This window comes from Hippopotamus amphibius, chromosome X (genome assembly GCF_030028045.1).
Source record: "Hippopotamus amphibius kiboko isolate mHipAmp2 chromosome X, mHipAmp2.hap2, whole genome shotgun sequence".
NCBI classification, from domain to species: Eukaryota; Metazoa; Chordata; class Mammalia; order Artiodactyla; family Hippopotamidae; genus Hippopotamus; species Hippopotamus amphibius.
Genome location: NC_080203.1, coordinates 51,908,277 through 51,914,829, shown reverse-complemented (window position 1 = coordinate 51,914,829; position 6,553 = coordinate 51,908,277). Strand labels below are relative to the sequence as shown.

At 41.8% G+C, this 6,553-nt stretch overlaps 1 pseudogene; it reads left to right on the top strand.

The window, feature by feature from the left end:
• Positions 1-714: 714 nt before the first annotated feature.
• LOC130841441 (ferritin light chain-like) lies at positions 715-2,495 on the top strand (annotated as a pseudogene).
• Positions 2,496-6,553: the final 4,058 nt, after the last annotated feature.

Genomic DNA, 6,553 nt, shown 5'->3' with positions numbered 1-6,553 from the left:
GGAATTGCAATGTGTTACAAAAGTATATTTAATTCAAGAAGGACAACATCATGACTCTTAGCTGCAGAAAAATAACATTTTGAACAGTGGCTAATGGAGCAGGAGGACATAAATATTCTGTCTCTAGAAAGATATGCTGTAGAGGAGAACAGGAGTAGTTTGCTTTGCTTAAACATGCCTGTGATGCACTCTTCTCCCAAGACTATCAACTATTGTGATCTTACTCCACAAATACCTAGTAGGCCTTTGATTACTAAGGTACAGTTGTCCCTTGGTATCCACAGGGGATTGGGGAACCCCCTCACCCCACGGTTACCCAAATCCGAGGATGCTCAAGTCCTTTATATAAAATAATATTGTATTTGCATAAGATCTACACACATCCCCCTGTATACTTTAAATCACCTCTAGATCACTTATAATACCTAATACAATGTAAATGCTATGTAAATAGTTGTAAATACAATGTAAAAGCTATGTAAATACTTGCTAGTGTGCAGCAAATTCAAGTTTTGGTTTTTGGAACTTTCTGGAATTTTTTTCTCTAAATATTTTTATCCATGGTTGGTTGAATCCACAGATTTGGAACCTATGGATAAGGAGGGCTGACTATAAGCATGCATTTTAATCCCAGAAAGGAAACTGTTTGAACAATAGCACTAATCTTTGAACTCCCTGAGGGCAGGGACTACATGCTGGTTAGCATAGATCAATATGGCAGTGCTTGATGACCCTATAGGTAAACGGACAAAATCGCAAATTCAAAAAACTGTCAAAAACCACAATTCTAAGTACCAGCAAAGCAAAATGGACTCTTAATTGTCAGTTAACTCTTACACATCCTACCAGACTTACAAATGTACCTATTATAGCCATATTTTTCAAAGTAAAAGAAAGCCAGTAGAAAAATTTACTTTTTTTTTACTTCATGTAGAAAAGAATCCACATAAAGCAATCTGATATACACTACGGGCCTATATTTTCAGTTTAACCACAAGTATTTGATATCAGAATGAAGTGGAAAGTTAGATGATCAAGGATCTATTTAAAATTTTTAAAAATCATATGAAATATTTTAATAATAAATATGATGAGTGAATGCAGGACATTTTTCAAGTAGGTCAAAACTAGAGCACAAATGAATTTAGGAACAAAATCTAATGAAATGAGTATAACTTGACTTAGTTAAATTTGTTTTGAAGTCTTTTGTGGTTCAAGTATTTAGAAATACTTCCTGCTTAGTAAAATTTTAATCCATTTATTCATTTGAGAACTGCTTATTAAACAGCTACTTAATACTAGGCATTGGGTGTACAGTAGTGACCAAGACAGTGACTGTCCATCTTTTCGAGGCCAGGGCCAACTTATCCATTAGGCATGCTGAATACAGTGCCTAGGACCCACAGTACTTTTTAGGGGTCTACAAAATATTTTAATTTCCTTTAAGATGAGAAGGGAAAAAAATGAATACAATCCTGGCTGGATCGTATTAGTCTTTATACTAATGCAGTCATAAAATATAATTTTAATATTAGTTATGGAGTAAGAGACCCACAAAGGCAAAAATTGCTAGGATGAGCCTATGGGGAGTTTACATTCTATTAGAAGACACTGGCTAATAATTACATAAAGTGGAAGACAGTGTAAAAAGTGCTGGGATCAGGGTAAATGCAGGGCGCAATGGGAACCCATCTTGAGAGGTCGTGGAAAATTTCTCAAAAGCCTCCACAGGAACATGAAAGGTGATAAGAGTAGGAAAGGAAATACACAGGAGGGAGAACATGCACAGATCTGAGCAGTGCGCTCAGAGGTCCTGGGGATCTGTCTCTTGCTTCAACAGTGTTTAGATGCAACAGACCCAGGGATGCCCCTTCCTCCAGCCTCCAATCACCCTCCAACCTTTTTTCCAGTCGCAACCTTTGGAACCAGCCACTCAGCTATCCTAGGCTCCCAGGATCAGCCAACATCATTTTTTGAACCTAGCTCCTTATTATTCATCCTAGCTCCCAGATTCATCAGAATTATTCCACTGAAGTGGAGGCTACATTCACCTGCCTGGCCAACATGCATCTGTGTGCCTCCTGCACTTACCTCTCTCTGGGCTTCTATTTCGACCAGGACAATGTAGCTCTGGATGGCATGGGCCACTTTTTCCGTGATTTGGCCGAGAGGAAGCATGAGGGTCCCCAGCATCTCTTGAAAATGCAAAACCAGCATGGCGAAGCCTCCTCAAGATGAACGGAGTAAAACCTAGGATGCTATGGAAGCCACCTGGCTCATGGAGAAGAACCTGAACCAGGCCTTTTTGGAGCTGCATGGCCTGGGTCCTGCCAATGCAGACTTCCAGCTCTGTGACTTCCTGGAGAGCTACTTCCTAGATGAGCAGCTGAAACTAATCCAGAAGATGGGCAACCACGTGACGAATTTTCACAGGCTGGTTGGTCCCCAGACTGGGCGAGTATCTCTTCAAAAGGCTCACCCTCAAGCACGACTAGGAGCCTCTGGAGCCCAGCAGCCTTTGAGGAGCCCCTCTGGTGTCAGGGCTTCTGCCGGAAATCTCTCTCAAGGCAGATTTTTAACCCACCCTGGAGCCCTCTCCCAAGCCTTGGACCAAATGGAAACGATAAAGTTTTTTGCAGGAAAAAAAAAAAAAGAATGTGCACAGGTCTGAAAGTAAGAGAGGTGATGATGAGTGGGAAGAAGGCCAAATACCCCAATGGTTAGAGCAGTGGTTCTCAACTCAGGGCCATCTTGCCTCCCAGAAGACATTTGGTATTGCCTGGAGACATTTTTGGTTGTCACAACAGGAAGGGGATGTTACAGGCATCTAGTGTGTGGTGGCCAGGGATACTGCTAAACATCCTACGATGCACAGGACAGCCTCCCAGAACAAAGAATGATCCTGCCCCAAAGGTCAACATGTGAAGGTTGGGAAACTTAAAGAATGAGAACTGGAGATTTTAACATTTTAGTCTTTGCCAATTCGATAGCTAGAGATAGTATCTTGTTGCGTAGATTTACATTTCCTTGCTTACTAGTGAGCACAGATGTTTAAAATGTTTAAATATATTTATTAGCTATGTATTTCTTCTTTAGTACATTTTCTGTTTGTGCCCTTTGGAGGTTTTTCAACTGGTTGTTGATTTGTTGCTTAGTGTCCTGGAAGAAACTTTATATATTACAGATAGAAAACTTGTGTGTCATTTATGTTGCAAATATTTCTCCCAATCATTTTCCTTGATGTTTATTTTCTGTGCTGTTTCTAACTGTTATGCAGTCAAATCCATTATTCTCATCTTTTCACATTTTCTTTTTTATATTATAAAAGCTGTTTTCAACTCAAGCTGCAGAAAGTGATTACTTTAATAAAATGTGATAAACAATATAGTAGAATGGTATGTCCCATACCAACAGTGTGGAGGCACACGAAAAATAGTCAGTTAAAATGGGCAGAAGGAGCAGAATTTATTTTTATTGTGCTATGTATGCTAAGTGCCTAGAAAAGTGCCTAGCACATAGTAGGCTACCAAGACATATTCGTTCACTGCTGAATAAATGAATAACTAGTATTTAATTGGTCATATAGTTTCAGTTCATGAAATAGTATGAAATATTAATACTTGCAAACGTTCTTTGTGGAATTGGATAATGAGTAGAAGAGATCATATGCTTTTGCTCTTCTCCTAGTTTATCCCCTTCAAAGCTGTGTCTGAATCTAGGTCTTCCAGGCACTCAGAGTTATCCTAGGAATACGTATCAGGCTTTGGGCTGGTCCAGATGACTTTGAAGATATCTATATGCATCTCCAGATCCTCTTCTCAACCCAAACTGACTTTTGTTTTTGTTTTGAAAGGAAGGGATTATTATCCTTTCCCCCAGATACACACACATACACTTTAAGTAAAAAGTGAAAGCTCCTCTGAACCCCAGCCTACTTCCCGGAGGTCAGGTGCATCCTTCCATTTTTTAAATGTATTTGTGATAGGCATGAATTTGTTCCTGATTGCTTTGGTACAAGAAATAGCACATTTTGTTTTGTTTTGTTTTTAAAATTAAATCCAACTTAGTTCTGAGCCCTCACATTCCTAGCTGATAGAACACTCACTCACTATCAGTCATTCTTGGAGCTTCCTCCTCTATCAGCTTTTATAGGAATCTTCGAGCTTACTAAGTCACAAGAAAATGAGAGAGAATGACCAGTCCTTAATCTCTGCTGGTCACCATCATTAATGATGATTCTGTTACCCATTGAATTCTGATTCTCTGCTGGGTGCCAGTGCTCTGTAGAGGCAGGAAGCAAGATGACAGACCTGCCTTTCAGCCATGTTTTCTCCATGCCTCCATTGACTCTAGGATTATACCCCTGGGGATCCTCGCTGGTCCTCTCAAGGCAAGACCAAGGATCCTTTTTTTGATCAGTCCCCAGCATATACCTCCCCCCAACAGTAGTATTGCCACGTCACTGAGCATAGTCTTAAGGAACCTCTTCCTATTCAGCAATAATCACTCACCAAACTGACAGCAGGTATAGACTTATATCCCCCTTTGCCCTCGAGGGCAGGGGTCCCCAACCCCTGGGCCACGGACTGGTTCCGGGCCACACAGCAGGAAGTGAGCAGTGGGCGAGTGAGCAAAGCTTCATCGGTATTTACTGCTGCTCCCCATTGCTTGCATTACCGCCTGAGCTCCACCTCCTGTCAGATCAGTGGTGGTATCAGATTCTCATAGGAGCACAAACACTGCTGTGAACTGCACAAGTGAGGGCTCTAGGTTGCGCACTCCTTATGAGAATCTAATGCCTGATGATCTGAGGTGGAGCTGAGGCAGTGACACTAGCGCTGGGGAGTGGGTACAAATACAGATTATCATTAGCAGAGGCGTTTGACAGCACAGAGATCATAATAAATTAATTGCGTGCAGACTCATATCGAAACCCTATCAGTGAGTTGGGACTTCCCTGGTGGTGCAGTGGTTAAGAATCTGCCTGCCAGTGCAGGGGACGTGGGTTCGATCCCTGGTCCGGGAAGATCCCACATGTTGCAGAGCAACTAAGCCCATGTGCCACAACTACCAAGCCTATGTGCTGCAACTACTGAAGCCCACGCACCTAAAGTCTGTGCTCCGCAACAAGGGAAGCCACCAAAATGAGAAGCCCGCACACCGCAACAAAGAGCAGCTCCCACTTGCCACAACTAGAGAAAGCCTGTGCGCAGCAATGAAGACCTAATGCAGCCAATAAATAAATAAATTTATTTAAAAAAAAAAAAACATCAGTGAGTGGCAAGTGACAAGCTGCATCTGGCTTTATTTTTTTTTTAATTTTTATCAGAAATACTTGATCTGTATTTTTTTAATTTTTTAATTTTAAAATTTTTTTTATTTATTTCTTTTTTTGGCTGCATTGGGTCTTCATTGCTGTGCATTGTGGTGAGCAGGGGCTACTCTTCGTTGTGGGTTGTGGTGCGTGGGCTTCTCATTGCAGTGGCTTCTCATTTCGGAGCACAGGCTCTAGGCACTCAGGCTTCAGTAGTTGCAGCAGGTGGGCTCAGTAGTTGTGGCTCATGGGCTTAGTTGCTCCGTGGCATGTGGGATCTTCCCGGACCAGGGATTGAACCGTGTCCCCTGCACTGGCAGGCAGATTCTTTTCCGAACCCGTGTTCCCTGCATTGGCAGGCAGATTCTTAACCACAGTGCCACCAGGGAAGTCCCTGGTGGCAGTCTTTATAGTGGCAAGTGAGTTGATGTACTTCAATTGTACAGTTACATCTGGTGGCATGCTTTAACTCAGAATGCAACACTTATTTTAGTCTGCGAGTGACCTGCCCATTATTTGATTTAACACTTCCATCTGTGCCTCTTTCCCACTCTGTGCACCTGTCTCAGTCACAGTTTTGGTAAGCCTACAAGCTAACCCTAGCCAAAATGAGTAAAAAACAAATGTCGCTGGCGAGCTTCCTTGAAAAGGGGGAAAGACCCAATGATGAGACAGCAGAAGACTCTAAGACTGCCAACAAAAAGAAAGGTGCAGTTAAAAGAAAATACCAAGAGTCCTATTTAAATTACAGGTTCATTGCAACAGGTGGTTCACATTCTCCAAGCCCGCTTTGTATAATATATGGTGACCAGCTATCCAACAAAGCCATGAAACCTGAAAAACTGCTTCGCCACATGGAGACCAAGCACCCTGCATCAAAAGACAGGCCTTTGGAGTTTTTCAAAAGGAAAAAACATGAACATGAAGAACAGAAGCAATTACTGAAGGTCATTACTTCATCAAATGTGTCTGCACTGAGAGCATCATTCTTAGTGGCAAAGAGCATTGCTAAAGCTAAGAAGCCCTTTACTACTGGTGAAGAGTTAATCCTGCCTGCTGCTAAGGACATTTGTCATGAACTTTTAGGAGAGACTGCAGTTCAAAATGTGGCACATGTTCCTCTATCACCTAGCACTGTAACTAGATGCATTGATGAAATAGCAGAGGATATCGAGGCACAATTATTAGAGAGAATTAATGAGTCATCATGGTATGCAATCCAGGTTGACAAGTCTACCT